Below are 19239 nucleotides of genomic sequence, written 5' to 3' on the forward strand. Positions count from 1 at the left end.
GCTGCAGCAAAATTGGAATACAAACATAATCAATCCTCATTTGTTTGTGTGTTGCTTAAAATAGTTATATGAGTTTGATTCGATTCGCCGTCCAAACTGTCCAAGCCGGTATCACAAAGCGTAAATAAGCATGAGTGCGCAAGTTTGTGAGTGTGTGTGTGTGTGTGTGTGTGTGTGTGTGTATGTGTGTGTGTGTATGTGTGTGTTGTGTGCTGTGATTAGAAAAAAAAAACTGATGTAGTGTTGATGGGTGAGGAAAAAGAAAAGAAACACCGTTTGAAAAATAAAATACAGGAAAGGTTGAACATGTATATTTATTATCAAAAGACTGAAAGTGGTAGAAGAAACTTTCATTTTCATCAATGACGTAAATATATGCTTTTAAAACGAATATGTTTTTTTTTTCCTATACATGTCCCCAGATGGGTAATTTTGGAAGTAAAAAACAAAATGACTTTTGATTTTTTGTTGTTTTTGTTGTTGCTTGTTTTTGGAATGGCAAGGATAGAGTAAGAAGAAACAGTGTGTAAAAACCATGGGAACGGGGGAGTAAAAATTATGAATTTGCACTATGAATCAAAATGCCTGCATTATGTAGTAGAAACGTCTTATTTGTGGAAAAAGTACATGTATATTGTTTATAGATTGCACTTTGATAACTCTATTGAATCAATTAGAGAAAGATTCATTTTCACATTCCTATACATTAGGAGTTATTCTTTCAAAATAAAACAGAAAACAATATCGTTTTATAAGGAATTTGAAAAGTTTATATAAATTACAAAGGAAAGATGATCAAACTATAACGTATAAGGGGCATTCACATCGAGCCTGCGTAGAGTTGCATAGTGTTGCGTACCGACTACGTCAACGTAGGCATATACCATACGTTGCAGCTACACCGGCCTACGTATGGTTATACGCTGAGCTACGCAAAGGGAGACGTGGGGTACTCGAAAAAAAAAATACTAGACTTCTACAATATGATAATTTTTTTTTAAATTATCATTTATACGAGTTCTTTTGGCGTCGAGCACAGGGCGCAAAGAAACGCAGTATAAACGCAAGTCTACGCAACTCAACGCTATTGTAACGCCAAGCAACGCATAAAAGTACGCAACACTACGCTACTTTACGCCAATACCTACGCAATGGTGTGCTATTCTACGCTAGTCCAACAGAAAATCCTTTTAATATCTATTAAAGGATAAGCTGCCCAATACTTCATTTCTCATTCATGCGGTCGCCTAGTTTGGTCAAAATGTTTCATAAGTTATATGCGGCCAATTTCGTCGTAGTGAATACACAACACTACGCAACTCTACATAGGTCCGATAATAATGATAATAATTATCCAGGGTAGCCTCTTCAGTGTTGACACTGCTCTACCAGAGGGCCCTGCCATTATTGTTACCCTAGCTTTGCCAGGAACCCCATACACCTATAGGTGGAGAGGGACATGGTGGGTAAAATATCTTGTCCTAGGACGTCAGCTGGGCGGGATTCGAACTCGGGTGCTGCCATCGGGAGTCGAGAGTCTTGTGATCCACTTTGCCACAGCGCCTCCACGATGTGAAGCCACGCAGAGGAAACATGATTTAGAGGAAGAAATACAACACTGCTTAATAAGTAAGCCTACACAGAATTCCAGTGTAAACTCTATCATGGTGTATTACAAAGAGAATAAAAAGCAGTTTTCTGAATTTGCATTTATAGAAAAGAATCTATTCTACCCTTTGTAATCAGGAAGAAGAGTCACATGGGCATGGTATCTTTCGGTTTCAGTTTGTTTTACTTCTCCAATTTCACATATGAAATTATTATGCAAAATCAACTAGGTTCACATCAAAATATGAATAAAAGAGAATTGGGAATACTTCAAGGAAATAGATATAATTACGTGAGTACACGAACAGACTTCCTCATAAACATGAGGCGTTTTCACATCAGACCGATTTTTCGAAATAGCGCGCTATTTTCTGACTTGGAAAATTAACCCGATCACGAAATAGCGCGCTATTTGATATTAGCCGGGTTCACACGTTCACCAATTAGCGGAATACAAATCTCGAGATTTGTATCCCGATCGTCATCCCGAGTTTTTTGCACGTGTGGACAGAAAAAACCCGAAAATTAGCGGGATAAGCATCGCGATGCTAATCGCAAGAAATCTTGCGCTGGTTCGCCAATTAGCGGGATAATTGGCCCCGCGCTGGTACGTGTGAACGGTCGGGATTAGAATCTCGAGTTTTTATATCCCATCATGCAATGCGCACATCACAACAGCGAGGCCTCAGCGAAGAGGTCCTTCACCTCTATGGAGCACAACAACAACAGCGCGCGAACCACACCACTGACGCGTAAAAGACAATGGACAGTAAGTGCGCGCAGGCAGTGATAAGCCGGGTTCACACGTACATCAGTTAGCGGGATACAAATCTCGAGATTTGCATCGCGATCGTCACCCCGAGTTTTTTGCACGTGTGGACAGAAAAAACCCGAAAATTAGCGGGATAAGCATCGCGATGCTAATCGCAAGAAATCTTGCGCTGGTTCGTCAATTAGCGGGATAATTGGCCCCGCGCTGGTACGTGTGAACGGTCGGGATTAGAATCTCGAGTTTTTATATCCCATCATGCAATGCGCACATCACAACAGCGAGGCCTCTGCGAAGATGTCCTTCACCTCTTTGGAGCACAACAACAGCGCGCGAACCACACCACTGACGCGTAAAAGATAATGGACAAAGGTAAGTGCGCGCAGGCAGTGATAGAGAAGGGCGCTGTGTGACCCAGTTTGCAGGCTTTGCTGTTATCTCTATCGGCAATTAGCGGGATAATTCGGTACGTGTGGACGCTCGCCAAATTAGCGGGATACCGATCGCGATCGCTATCCCGCTAATTTGGTACGTGTGGACGCTCGCAAAAAAACTCGGGATGTGCATCGCGATCGTCATCCCGCTATTTTGTACGTGTGAACCCGGCTATAGAGAAGGGCGCTGTGTGACCCAGTTTGCAGGCTTTGCTGTTATCTCTATCGGCAATTAGCGGGATAATTCGGTACGTGTGGACGCTCGCCAAATTAGCGGGATACCGATCGCGATCGCTATCCCGCTAATTTGGTACGTGTGGACGCTCGCAAAAAAACTCGGGATGTGCATCGCGATCGTCATCCCGCTATTTTGTACGTGTGAACCCGGCTATAGAGAAGGGCGCTGCGTGACCCAGTTTGCAGGCTTTGCTGTTATGTCTATCGGCAATTAGCGGGATAATTCGGTACGTGTGGACGCTCGCCAAATTAGCGGGATACCGATCGCGATCGCTATCCTGCTAATTTGGTACGTGTGGACGCTCGCAAAAAAACTCGAGATGTGGATCGCGATCGTCATCCCGCTAATTTGTACGTGTGAACCCGGCTAATGTGAACACAAATTAGCGCGCTAATTGTATCGCTCTGATCGAAAGAATTTCTCGAGTCCAACTCTGGAAATTTCCAAAATAGCGGGATAATTGGCGAACTAGCGGGCTATTTGATAATGTGAAATCGCCTCAAGAAATTAGCGCGATGCATCCCATCATGCCTAGCGTGTGTGACCGCGCTGTACTGGTATACCCGACATGCGCATGCTCAGCTGTCGAATTAGCTCGAAAAAAAAAAATCGGGCTATTTCTCTTCGGGCTGATGTGAATAGGAAATGAAAAAGCGCGCTAGATTGCGATCGCGAAATATATCTCGAGTTTGCATTTTTATCGGGCTGATGTGAAAACGCCTTTAGAATATAAACCCCCGACAATTTTATTTCATGTTTTTGGTAAAGAGATATCCACCCTATAAGCGGAGGGTGGTAGAAGATCCCCTGCCTTCCTTACACCACAGATCTCTATGTGGGAATCATAAGGATCAGTAGAATGCGGTCAGTTGTGCGCGTGCGCACTTATTACAGACATAAACAAGAAGTTTTCTCCTATCTCTTGCGAATTTCCTGCCAAAAAACTGAGGAATGTTTTTTCCTTCTTTCTTTTCATTCCAAACGGTTATTCGGTATAACGCGCTTTTTATTTTGCCGATTACATTTTCTTTTTCAGTGAAAATGTCCCATGTTCAAGTTCTTTGTTTGTTTGTTGTTGTTTAATTTACCTCCACGTCGCATATCGCTTTAGATATTGTTGCGTAATTTACAGCATATACTGATATGAGTTTATAATTTACTTTATTTTGGACGCAGCCACGAAGTGTCGCCGGAGGCATTACGTTTTAGGGCTGTCCGTTCGTCCTTCTTTCCGTCCATAATTTAAAACTGTTTGAGGTATCCTACTGAAACTTGGGATTATGTATTATGATATTATGTATGAATATACAAAATTGTTGCATTTTTACCAATAAACTTTTAGGTCCACGTGTTCATGGTCAAAGATCAAGGTCAAATTCTGAAAACTTCCCATTTTCTTCCCACATTTATGTTATGCATGAAGGTATTTTCATGAAACTTAGTGCACTGGTATGCATCTCTTGCCAGATACTGATGTTCTAGGGGGGAAGTTTAGGACCACTGGGTAAAAGGACAAGGCTAAAGGTCATGTCAAAATGCTAAAATCTCACTTTTTATATATCTCAGAAATGACTCAATGTATCTTCATGAAACATAGTACATATGCATGTAGGATCTAGCTGCCTGGTAATGATTCAAGATAAAGACCAAAATTCTACTATAGGGCCTATGGGTCTAATGCTAAATAATTATACACCTTACCTTTTCTCCATGCCTAAGATTACAAGCTGAAACTAAAACTGAACTTAACGATTAATGCATGAAATTAAACAAACTATAGGTACACATCCACTGCTGCACAATGATTCCGAAAGGGAAAAAAATGGCCATGGGGTCGAAGGTCAAGTTAAAATGTAAAATTGCCACAATTCCTTCACCCCCCCCCCCCCCCATATTTTGAAATAGCCCGAAGTGTCATGAACGTTTTTATTAGCAGTTATTGATTATTTGAATAATTTTGACCCAAAAGGGTCAAAGGGCAAGGGTCAGACATCAAGCGGAAATGTTCAAATTTCAGAATAGTTGCTTTCTGAAACAATTCATAAAACCGTCCATCCAAACGAACCCTAATTCAAGGAAAGTAAACACTTAACAAATTTGTGACAGAAGACATGTCCATGGCGTCTCACTACCGTCTCACATTGTCGAGACCATGGATATGGCGGAGGTATACCAATTGCCATAGCGACATTTCCAGTTGAAAATTGATTTGTATTCCTTACATTAAATTTACTGATTATGAACGTGTATTCGAGTTCTACTATTAGTCCAGGCTAGGCTCCATAGAAAGTGCACCTAACCTTGTTTTTTGATATATACAATGTTTTTTGATGGTTTCTTGTCAATTCGAGGGTGCTGATTCCAAATCCGATTGATGCCACTCGCGTAACCTTGAGCATTTTCGGCAAAACGCAAAAATCCAAAATGGCCGCCAGATATGCTAATTTGGCCATGATAATCCCAGTTATGTCAATTTTATGACAAATTATTCCATCAAAGTTTTTAAAATTTTTGTTCCTTGAGTAATTCTACTTGCACATGCAAGAAATTTTTCATTTGAAGAGGTACATTTAGTATTTTAAGCTTATTTTCAATTCAAAATGGCCACCACTCCTATACTCATGTACGTGACTATATGAATGGCAAAAAAATATGCATAGAAATAGAAGACGAATTTTCAGTCACATACCTACGCTTTTATCAAGTTTTGCATGTGCAATGCAAATCTGATGAGTGCCACTAGCAAAACAAGCAAACAAACGGAAAGTTTATTGTTTTTAGGCTTATTATTCTTCTTCTTAATACAAAACTTCAAAATGGATGCCACTCATATACCCCTGCACAATATGATCGGTAGAGCGTGTGAAATAAACAAATTTTCTTTTTCTTTTTTCCTGTCACTCAGGTACACTGTTTACCAATTTGTGTGCTGATTATAAATCAGAAGGTTGTTACTAACAAAGGCTGTTTTATTTTTTGATGCAAACATCCAAATATGCTACCTCAATCTGAATTTTTCCCTTGGTATTTGGAAAAATCCATCAAAACTTGTATTGACGCCAACATCAAGATCGTTTATCAGGAATTGTTAGATATGAACATTTGATACTTACTTGCCTTGAGATGTTAAACATCAAAATATTCATTCTGATTTACTGAATTAAAGACTGAATCCTAGATGATGACACAAGTGAAATTTCCAATTAACTGTCCTGTTCTACATTATCTAAAAGCGATATTATACAAACTTTTCAGTCCCCTCATCCGAGAAAGAACATGAGGCAGGGGAAAGTGGAAAAAGGGACCATCTCACTTCCTATTGTCAAATCTCTGAAATGAAAACAATGCCCCAAAGTTTTAATGTTAACCCAGATGAATCATATATGGTAGATGAATTTTACCACCGTTTTTTTCGGAGTGAATGAGTTTGAGTATAGGCCTATGATGTCGAGGGAGACTCTGAGATCTGTACAGTGCTGCCTCATTCTGAAAGCCGTGTTATAACAACTTCACACTGCTTGTCTTTAATCTTCAGCATTTGCAGATTCAGGATTGCTCTCGGTAACCAGACCAGCTGTGTTAGGACTCTGAATGATGGCCTCCTTAATGGTGGCTGTAAACTAACTCCACTAGAGGTCTTTTTAACATATATGTGGTGACATTACATTCACTTCACGGAGGAAGTTTGCAGATGATCTTGCCTTTACGTCTCATAGAAAGTCCTTGGATGACATGAGCCGAGTACTGACCCATCTCGAGACAATAGTGGAGTACTTCATCTTCTGGAAACTTTGCCCCAACCTTTATTAGATTATCATCAGACCCATGCCTTCCATCTTGGTAACCATCTTGCCAACGCTATGTTCAAGGTAGCCCTCTGTGGCAAGCCTTCCAAGCATAGGCTAAGGAAGTCCACCCTCCTTCACTGGCACTCGATCACTCTCCCTCACACTGGAAGGAAAGGATGGCAAGTGTTACCAGTGCCGTCAACGCATACCCTGACCTTCCAAACACGATAGCATGGGGGGGGGGGCATTTCATGAAGCGTTTTGTCTGACAAATTTGTCTGACAAATTTGCTCTCAGCCAATCAGATGCAAGGATTTGATAGCTTATAACAGTTTGTCAAAAAGAAAAGATCTGACAAAACACTTCATGAAATGCCCCCTTGAACAACCTCCCATCAATGCGCCTGAAATCCCACAAGCCTAGATTTCCCTACTGTCATGACTGTAACTTGAAAGTTTTGACCCCAAAACAGGTTGGTACAGATGCTGGTCTGATGTCATCTCTGATACCATCCAAGTTACCTACAACCAGGTACAACACTGTCTCTGGCCTGGCAACAAAGCCACAGGCTTCAACGGGTGGTGATCAAGCAAGTCTTCATGTCTTCATCCTGTTTCTATGGCAAATAATCGCCCTCTGACCCCTGAGGAAGTGCTCAACATCACCAGATGTGGTTGCAATTAGAACAATTGCAGGACTAATATGCATCTTTAGCCTGAGAATTCTGCAAATTTGGGGCTGATGTCGCCTGCTGCTAAACATACAATTAAAGGGTTCTTTAAAAACAATAAAAATGACAGTTTTAGTTTTAAGACAAGACTGAATGAGATCATGATGTCAAAGTGTATATTATCAACACCTGGGAACTGTGAGAGAACTGAAAGAGGTATCTCACATTGCTCCTTGGTTGATGTTTAATGAACAGTTTGTACGGTATTGCATTAGGATAGTTTCGTTTATGCCTTCAACAGTTTTTGTTGTTGTTTTAATTCAAGAAGAAAATCAGGTTTGCTCGATAATATCAAGGCGGCACTTCTAAATCAAATCATATCAAAGTGATGGAGGTTATGATCCATTTCGAACTCGCCTCAGGACTGCTCCCTCCCCCCCCCCCCCCCAACTCCTTGCTGGAAAAAAAAAATCTACAATGTAAAGGGTTTTTAGTTGTGTCTTTAATGTCCGATGTGTTTTTGTCTGCAACCATGTATCTCTGCACTTACTGTATAGGATTTTTCTGTACTTTGTTAATATGGTTTTAGGGGAATGCATAATACAAGCTTTGCTTTCTAGCTTCCCCTCCATTTTCAACATTATTTGATATATACAATGCATCTAGGCTCCTTGATATATTGTGTTAGTATTACATTTTTATATTCAACCGGCATGTAGAATATGATGGTATATTGATTGCTTGCGAGACGTTTAGTGAGCTTACGCTGTATATTTTTGAGACTTTTGTTGAGACAAAATGAAATATATAAGAAATTGTGTTCAACATCGTAAGGTTTATGAATATTAAATGCTCATATATGTAGGCCCCCTATATATTGTAAGTGACACCCAACATATTGCACATGCAACACTTTATGATAGCGTAGGTACGGGACTGGAAATACAGTAAATTTGTTCTATATTTCCATGCATATGTTTTGCCATTCATATAGTACATAAGCATAGGAATGGCGGCCATTTTGAATAAAAAATGAGCTTTAAATGCTAAATGAACCTATATGAAATGAAAATTCGCTTGCAAATGCAGATGGAGTAACTCTAGGAACAGAAATGTACAAAGTTTGGTGGAATAATTGGTCTTATAATGCACATTATTGTGTTTATCACGACCGAATTAGCATATACCTGGCGGCCATTTTGGATTTTTGCATTTTGCCGAAAATGCTCAAGGTTACGCGAGTGGCATCAATCGGATTTGGAATCAGCACCCTCGAATTGACAAGAAACCATAAAAAAACATTGTATATATCAAAAAACAAGGTTGAGTGCCTTCTAGCCTGGACTATATACTACTACTGGAAATGAAATCAAACTTGAATTGAATGATAATTGTTGGAAAGATTCGTAATATTCAATTTCATTCAATTCAATTTCTATAGTATGTCATGATAATTTCGAAAGGAAACAATACCTTCGTAGAGATTATGTCATCATGAATTTGTACAGTATCAAAGGAAGTAATCAGTGGCGGATCCAGAGGGGACGCACCGGGCTCTCGGCGCGCGCCCCCTCTTTATTTGTTGTTAAAACACAGGAAATAAAAAGGAAAATAACGGGGATGCGCTCCCTTTCATTTCGTAAAAGGGCCTCCCCTTTACGAAATTCCTGGATCCGCTCCTTGAAACACAGTTTCTCATGAGAGTAAAATATATCAAGATTATCATAACAAGACCTACTTAAAAATGCATGTCTCTATGAGAGAAACTCTTATTACTATAGATGTATGACCTTGTAGAGGAAGTGGAAAGATGATATTGCCCTAGAAGGAATCATATCGCACAATTCAAAGGCAGTTACACGGTTAATCCAATCGTGGTGAATGTGGTGGTATCATGACCCGTAGCACGCTTGCAGTCCCCCCCCCCCCCCTCTCTCTCTCTCTCCCTTACATTATCATTGTTTAACGTTACAGAAGATTCCCTCTAGCCGTTTTGCTGCCTCGATATTTCATTTTGGATGTTCTCTTTCCACTTCGTACGTTTACGTGCGCATCGCAGTGTGCTTAGTCGTATGATCATATTTTAATACGTTATTATGAACGAAATGATTTCTGTTTTCCCTTTAGAGTGTTTATGTCTATGTGATAATAGGGAGATTAGATTTTCGCGACGGAAACGTTCAGAGGGGAAAAAATGTTCTGAGCATGCGCAGAATCGCGTATCAAAGTCGATCTATTCATAGTTCGCGTCGTCTGAGTTTTCACTACGCGTTCTATGGTATTTTTACGTCCGTTCAATTCACGACGTAGAGAGCTACTGCATTAACCGATCATGCCATTTCATTTCTCAGCGTAATCTAAAGCTACTTTTCAACACGAAGCAGGGAAGAGAACGTCCAGCGCAAGCGTCATCTCAAACGTCCGCGCCGCAAATCTAAAGCTCCCTAATAATGTCAACGACTCCGACTGTTTAAAATGACAACCATAGAATCGTGTAATTCAATTCCCCTCTCCTTTGTTATTCTGTGACGGGGGTGGTTCCATGACACTTTGAAAGATTTGCACGCCAAGCTTAACATACATCACATGAACTAGCCCTAATCCTAAACCAAGTCCTTGGAGAAAATAAGACTGGAGCAATAATTGTCTCAGGAGCAAATGTCGTGTCTCCGACGGGAGTACAAGCTTCCACTTCCTGTTTCGGAGGTATTTTTGGTATGTTTGGTATTTTTGGTATGTTGGGGGGCATTTCTGAAATTACCATGGATATCAATAAGTGAGCATGTCGCAGTGTAAGAGGTAGATGTTATTACCTCTATCTCTTTTGAAGACAAACCGTCTCTTCTAGAGGAGCTTATCCAATTAAACTTTGTCATTTTTGTTCAGTCTGTTGCTCTTTTTTCTTCGCTCTATTTAATATTTCCTTTGCCACGCGGAAAGGAGTATCTGACACACCCAACGAACCATGTCACTTTCGTCCATTCATTTATTTCTTTTCGTTCGAGTAAAACAGCATGTCTTTCAAACGATCTGGACAGCTTTTTCAATCACTTCCCAGGCACTTCCTGTGAAATTGTTTCCTCGAGTATTCGATACAGTCTTGTCGAGGAAATAGAACCGCGAGCCAGATATATTAAATTTTGTCTTCAGGCGTTGTTATCTTATGTGTATGTCGCTATGAAAATGGAGCTTTTTTTCCTCAGCGAAGTAAGGCGGGCTTTTTAGACCGTGTAGTCTGGCAGTCTGACGCCATATTGTTGGATTGAGAGATGAATACCAAAGTGGCTTTGAATAGGTCTATCGCTGGGTTAACCAGGAGCCCCGCCCTAGATTCGCCTTTCACATGCACCATCGTCTTCTATTTGGCGAATCGTGAACGTAAAAAAAAAAAAAATAAACACAGATTCAAAAGCGGACAGACAAGATTCCCTGAGTTAATTAAAAATCCACGATTTTTTTTCCATCATCCCCCTAATAAAAAAAAAAAAAAAAAATCTTAGAAAGCATACTTATGTATGCGTGTGTATGTAGACATAAATTTACCTGTACATCATGTGCTTTTGCATTTATATGCCTATGTGTCTGAGCGTGTATGATGTGAATATGCTAAACGCTTAATACCTGTATTGCTTCCTCATTACATTGTACCTTTATTTTTTTTTTCGCAACAGCAAATAGGTAAATATCAAGCAAACTTTCGTGTACAACCTATTATATTGTGATAACAATATACTTTGACATACATTACTCGTATCAGCATATGTTTTTTGTACATTCATATTGGTTTTGTTGAGATTGGAAATGAATAAATGAAATTAAATAAGACACTCTTCAAAGCTTCACGAAGTGAGATGAGAACAAAATCCAAGCTTTTTTCAACCAGCAAGACCAGTCTGAGCAGTACTTGCTAAAACTGCCTGTATGGAGCCCTTCAAATGCCAGCATTGTCAATTAGACAAAGATCAATATTGGCAATCCATCCGGTTCTTGTTGTTTGATACGGAAAATAAACACTACAACTACTACATCTAAAGGGCTTTTTACACTTGTGTTTCTTAACCCCGGACTTTCTCTGACCCAGGACTATCGTTAGTCCCGTACCAATTTTTTCAGCTTTTTACACTCGCCAATTAGTCCCGTACTATCTCTTGTCCGGGGCTAAGGAGAAAACTGACCTTTTTACACTCGTATTTCTTAGCCCCGGACTTTCCAAACCACATGAATATTCATAATTACGCTGTGTACTGTACACGTACACGGACGCACCGGCAGCACTTGATTACCTCGTTTCTGATTGGTCAGTGAGGGTCGCACTTCGTCTCCGTCGCTTAGCCCAGGATTATTTTTTCGTTCTGTTTACACTCACTTGCTTGGCACCGCAATTGCGGTGCTAGCACCGCAATTGCGGTGCTAACCCCTGCTATTTTGCAGGGCCAGATAGTACCGTACTATCGGTGGGGCTAGCCCACTTTGGCAAAAACGAGTGTAAACAGAAAGTGGGCTAAGGATAGTCCCGTACCAACGGTGGGGCTAAGGCCCCCCCTTAGCCCCACCGATAGTCCGGGGCTAAGCAAAAATTTACAAGTGTAAAAAGCCCTTATTACTTCCTATCTGCTATAGAATATGAACTGATATGTGTTTCTTGAGTAGAGAATTTCTTCAGAGATAACCATTGCACCAGACTTCCTGATGTGGGGACTGATAATCGTTAAAGTACGTTGTATGAAAACAACCAGCTGTGTCCTGTGGTATGTCTGAGTGGTGAAGTTGTTTTTCTTTTACTGATGTTGTTTCCGTGTGAGAAGATATATCACTTCCTCTTGGGAGAGCTTGAATGGACTTAAATTTAATTAGCTTATAACTCTTATTACCATGGTTGTGTACTATCAAAAAAAAAAACAACAACAACCAACAACCAACAGACTTCCAGGTCATCCCTATAAGGCAGTCACTATTTGCCTTCCCATACACTCCCCACACATCATGTCTCTCCCCTCCTCCACTCTCCTCTCGCTAGATTCTTAACAAATTGCTTAATATGTTTCGTTAATCGACAATCTTTTAAAGAGAGCGTTGATTTGGTTGAGACCTACCGTAGCTTCAGGTTTCTTATACATATAATTACATATATATATATACACTTGGTGATTCTATCCTTCTATGAAGAGTGCTCGATATCCTCAAAGGAAGAGCTTTAGACAGAAGTATTGGAACAAGTTCACTCGGTTGACAGCAGGTTCATCCGTATTTATTGCTACTCGGAGTTTCATGTCACCTCCATGAGGCGCAATCATCAGGCAAATGATTGATGATGATTGCGCCTGATGATTGAATGCCTGATGATGAATGCCTGATGATTGAATGCCTGATACACACAACACTCAGACACACACACACACACACACACACACACACACACACACACACACACACACACACACACACACGCACACACACTGTAGAAATGCGATACCCAAATCCCATCGAACCCTTGGAAAATAGACCGGAGGAATAACAAACTTTCGGAATATCGAGCTGTAGCTAGAACCATCAGTTTAAGAGAAAAGGAGTTGGTTTTATCAGTGCCAGAAGGAAAAATGACCCAGTATCTTAAAAAAGATCTGAAATCATAATAGACTCGACCGTAAGGAAGTGATAATAAAATGTGTTATGCTTTGCGGGATTATGTACACATTATAAAACCAGCATGTCAACTGAGCCCGCTTTTAAACAAAAACTGTTTTAATGTCAATATTTAGATTGGCTTTACTGTGTTTATACTCAGAATATCGCAGACACTGAAGATACATTTATTCAAACTTTGTACAGAGAAAGTTCACTTTCACCAGAAGGCTGCTGATGGATAGTTATTACTTATACTTTCATATTTTCTTTCATTTTGTTTTCTCAAGGTTGTATTGACTCGGGATGTTTTGTGAAGACCGAGCTAGCCGTACCCTGTAATGCTATACACTCCGGTTTATTCTAACATTCCGACAGCTATATACAGAAAAAAAAAATAGTAGCAAAGTGGTTGTCGTAACATTGACGTACTTAGCATTGGTGTTTGTCTTCATACAAGATCACAGACCAAGTCAATATTGAAAGAAAACAGGAACTACGCAAATCAGATTCACATTGTCCTTATTTGGGTATTGAGTTGAGATGAACTGAGTTGACTCTTTGTTTCCACTTTGTTCATTTTCCAAATGAAGTACACAATCAATAAAAATATATATAACGTCTACAATACATAATCAGTTCAATACAATTCAATTCAATCCAGTTCAGTTCAATTTAATTCAATTCAATTCAATCTAATTCAATTCAATTCAGGAGCTCCCCCTCTCCATCCAACGTATAATCCAGGAGGTTCTAGAGAATGGAGTCACAACCGTCTTATTTCCTTTGCTATAGATGTTCGAAGCCGCCGCTCAAAAATATTTGAAGCATGTGCCAAACAGGATCGGCCGCGCAGATAGGAAGACAATTGACTCGTGTCTCATTGCATAATCACTAGCCACTTTCAAAGGAAGACATTTCTTCGTGACGGTAATTACTTTTCGCTATCCCTTCTTATAAAGGGTAGGTGGTACAGACATGAGGATGCGCGAATAGAAATTGAGCAAAAAATGCTGAAATAAAGAAGAAAAATACTCCACTGGTCATACCCGGTCACTAATCTGAAATATCTATCAATAAAGAATTATACTTGAAGATTATTCCATATTAGTTTCATTTGTGGAAACAAAGCGGAAAAGTGATAAAACCAGCTTTTCAGGATGGTACAGTTTTAAACATTTTTACATGATACAGCTCCGATTTACACTTTTACGCAAATTTCTGGACGAAATTGTCTTTTGTTTTACATGCTTTATCATTAATTGAAATTTCATTTCATTTAATAAATAAAAAGCAAAATATGGCCAACATTATGATAACGTTCAAAATTAATCTTCAGAATGCTCAGCAAGATGGCGACAAGGAACATCGATCATAAAAGGCACAAGTGTACCTGTGGAATTCCTTTGTACATCAATAGAAATCTGACAACTGTTTGAATAATTACAGCCATTTGGAACTCCATGTATAAAACCTCCTTGGGAGAACATAAGTTCTCCGAAGTGCCATGTCCGAAGTGTCAGTTGACAGATTATTCTGGTCATCTGGTCTTACGCAAGTAGGTGCCTATTTTGATTTTATATTCATTGGTCGAAGATGAATTCCATAAATTGTTACGTCGGGCAAGCTTATGCATTATGCCACTTTGAAAATGAGTGAAGTGTCTAACCAAATGAGGAAAACAAAAAGAATAATAATATACAGGGATTTTTGTTTGTTTGTACAAAAGTCATAAATGTGGACCTGAGGTGATTTTGAACTAGCTTTACACACTAATAGTCCATCACTACAAAGAGACACAGACAGGGACAGCTGAAAAGAACAACCATTCCATAAGACAGGCACTGGTCGCAAATTTCATGAATTCTGTCATGGGTAGTATGCAGGATCGACTTTTGGGTGGACACACCGAAGATCAAAGGTGAAGTTCAAGTTACGAAAATACCAATATTCCCCCATGTGTCCATATATAATGTCTTAGAGTGTTTTTATGTAACCTGACGTGTGTATAATATAATGTATATATATGAGATTAAAGGACAAGTTCACCTTCATAAACATAAGGATTGAGAGAATGCAACAATATTAGTAGAACACATCAGTGAAAGTTTGAGGAAAATTGGACAATCGATGCAAAAGTTATGAATTTTTTAAATTTTTGCGTTGGAACCGCTGGATGAGGAGACTACTACAGCTTGTGAGTCATATGCGTACAACAGTATAAAGAAAATGTAAAAGAAAATTCAACATATTTTCACTTTTTTCGCATAATAAAAGAGCTCTTGACTTGCCTCTTTCTAAAGGCAGGGGGAATAATATTGCCCATAACATTTGTCGGTAACGAGTCAGGGGAATGTGTACTTTTTTCAAAAGATGGAATTTTGTGAAATTCTCTTTATATTTTCCTTATATTGTTGTACGCAAGTTATTCATACACTGCAGTAGTCTTCTCATCCAGCGGTTGCTGCACAAAAATTTTAAAAATTCATAACTTTTGAACGGATTGTCTGATTTTCCTCAAACTTTCAATGATGTGTTCTACTAATATCGCTACATTCTCTCAATCCTTATGTTTATAAAGGTGAACTTGTCCTTTAAAACCTAAAATGGCATTAAAACCATATATATATATATATATATATATATATACATATATATAATATATATGTATATATAGAGTATATACATTATATTATATATACATATATATATATATATATATATATATATATATATAAGGTTCTTTAAGCAAAGCTGTGGGTTACAGGGTTGTAGTTCAAAGGTTACATCCGGTCAAGTGAAAATGTTCTAATCTGCATTTTTGTCTCTGTGTTTAGGAAATGGCTTGTACTGTTTTTGTGAAATTTGATATGTATGCATATTTCCTCTGCAGTCTTTCGAAGCAAACCTGGCATCATCAGGAGCAGCTGTATCAGTTACGATTCCGTTGTCCACCAGCAGTAGACCAAGCAGTGCTTGAATTTCTCCTAATATTGATGTTCCGAAGCCGTTCACGTCACTGTTTCTGCAGAGAGACTAGCTCATGCCTATAGGGCTCACACCTGTAAATAAAATGGAATGTCCCAGACCCCTTCACAAATTCGTACCAAACATAACAAAGCAAATGAAGAAAATAAATTAATTAAAAATCATTAATCAGTTTGACATAAAACTGAATAGCTGCAGATATTGAGTATGAATTCCTATACAAACTTCATTTTGGTTTGAAGATGAAAGCTGTTCTCATGGAATTTGAAGGGACTGTATTGGGTGCGTGTACGGAAAATAAGTGATTTTTTTTTTTTTTTTTGAGTGAAAAGAACTCGTAGTCTGGCTTTGCTGACCCTTGGACAGAGTTTAAGCCAAAGAACCTGCCTTGGAAATTTGACGGATGACAGGGTATAGCTCACTTATTCAGGTTAGTGAAGATGAAACTCCTCATTTCTTCCAGCTATTTTACAGAATTTTTTGAAATTTGAATTTTGACACATGTCTCTATGGGGAATTACCCGTACTAGAAAATTTGGCCTACATAATCATCATTTCCGTGGGGGCGCTGTGGCATAATGGATACGAATCCTGACTCCCAATCGGAGGATCCGAGTTCTATTCTCCCCGCCAAGTGCTTCGTCCTTTTTGGACGGAATGTTTTTACCTAACGCGTCCCTTTCGACCATGGTGTATAAATGGGTACCTGGCAACGCTATATGATAATAATAATGACAGGGCCGTCTGGTGATCAGTGGCGAAACCGAAGAAGCTACCCTGGACAAATAGACCTTAATATTTTTATCACAAAATTACAAATTACATATTTCATTTTCCGCTTCACAACTTAAATCATTTTTTTTTTATTTGTAAAGAGGGAAGATGGAATGGATGAGTATTATCATAACCCATTGTCTGCCCCTGTACTATATTGTACTCCGTAGTCCGCACAATAGTGCCTACACATCTCGTTTTGCAGTGCTTGTCTGGAATACAAATGATTCTGAGCTCTTGATCCTTGACTCCTGTGAACCTGTGATTTATGACCTTCTGTCTCTCGCATAACATTTACTTTCCTCACCAAGATATCAAGATCTTCCGTCACTGACCTTCTCGGTCAAGTACATTTATTTGACCGTGAAGAGACTTCGACTTTAAACACTTATTCCGCTTCGCTTTTCTTTTCCACCTGTTCATTTGCTTGTGATGGGTATCCACAATCTATGTCCACAATCAACGCTAATTGTCTGTCTTTCCATGACATTATATAATTGCATTGAAGAACCTATGTTCATGCTGACTTGTTATGCTTCTATAATACCCTCAACATTACTATATCATGTAGCGAAACGAATATCTCAACATGTTGCACATAATAATCTTTTTACTAGTATCTTTTCTTCAGATTACTTGGACATACGCCCACAAAACCTTGCAAACCAATATTCCACTTGTGATCTTATTTATCAATCATTGCTTAAGTACTGATATGTTTAACAAAACACAGTGGAATGCACCTTACCCAAGACCGAGGTAATTTGCATGTTCCTGTGCGATGTATTTTGTTAGTCCCATTAGTAACACGAATAGCGACCCTATAAAAAAGTTAGGGTGGCGGAAGCACTCCCAACTTAGGCAGCGATTCAGAGGTTTATTTCGTCATATTCCCTATTATTAAGGCTTATTCAGTGATTAAAAGACCTTAAGAATTTCTGCAACATAAAGAAAAGAGATATGAGTAGCGAGGCTGAAAAGAGAGAAAAACGAATTGTTGACTTTACAAGGCCTATATACCTACTCCACCTAGTGACACCAACAATAAATACCATGGTGAGTATGCCACCAAACTACGGACATGTGGTATCATGGACTTGATTGGGGATGTGGGTGACTTACTGTGAGCTCTTTTTGTGAGGGTTGAAGGAACAACGAGTTTGAATGGATTGATACTATTCAAGAGCACGATGGTGTCACCGAGACACGGTGTGCATATCAAGCTCGGACTCCTCGGACCATACGGTAGTGAAGAAGTTGATACCAAACATGACGACCGTTATTCTAATATTACAAAAACCTAATCTATCAAAGTCGCGTTTCCTCACTTTTTAGATAAGAATTGTCCGAACTTGAAACATCAAACATAAAAGGAAAGTAATCGATCTTAGTATATTTTCCTTACTACTTCCGAGCGGCAACCTCCCAGACAGTGACCTAATCGAGCGGTCGCCGTCTAGCGATTTAGGGAACAAAAATGATAGAGACAAAACTGACAAAAGCACAGAAGAAAACCAAGGAAGTAAATCGAGCGGTCGCCGTCGAGCGATTTAGGGACTAAAAATGATAAAGATAAAAATGACAGAAGCACTGAAGGAAACCAGGGAGGTGAGAAAACCAAGGACTGGATAGGGAAGAGAAGCTAGAACAATGTGGAAGAAGCAGGGGGAGGGATAGAGGCAAGGAAACCCCACCAACATCTCAGCATCTCAACATCTCGGCAACCAACATGAGGGACCTGGAAGACAGGGACAACCACTTTGGGGCAAAAGAGATGAAAGCTAAAAGTTAGTGTCGATATGTAGACTTCGTAATAAAATGGTTTGGTTACCTTCATACTCATTTATCAAAGACCTATTGGATGAAGAAGTCATGAATGACAAGAGATGGGGAAATGAAGATATGAAATTAAATAGGAATAGAAAAATACAGTTGAATATAGAAGCAAAAAACGATATTTTGGAGTATTCTAATCTTTGTTCCATTTTGGGTATTCCTCCCTTTTGCTTGATTTCCTAATTTCTAGTTATCTGTGGTTTTACATAACTGAGGTTTGGTAGTTGGTAATTCAACTCTTAAATCTTTAGCCTCGAGTTTTATCTTAATTGATTATTTGATTATCACATCACAAATCACGTAGGTACTTGAATAAACCCAGGTATAGCTCTTGAGAAATTTCCGGCAGAGACCGGCGGGCGGCAACCGGTACTCCTACGGGACACCGGTAGATGACCTATCGATCACCCGTCGGTCGCTGAGCGATTTAGTAAAAATCGGCCGGTAGCCGGTGGCCGGTGGCCGGTGGCCGGTGGCCGGTGGGAGATCGTCCAGTTGCCAATGGGGCATCG

This window comes from Diadema antillarum, unplaced genomic scaffold (assembly GCF_040938485.1).
Source record: "Diadema antillarum isolate AM-2024a unplaced genomic scaffold, OU_Dant_1.0 seq00000619_RagTag, whole genome shotgun sequence".
Lineage (NCBI taxonomy): Eukaryota > Metazoa > Echinodermata > Echinoidea > Diadematoida > Diadematidae > Diadema > Diadema antillarum.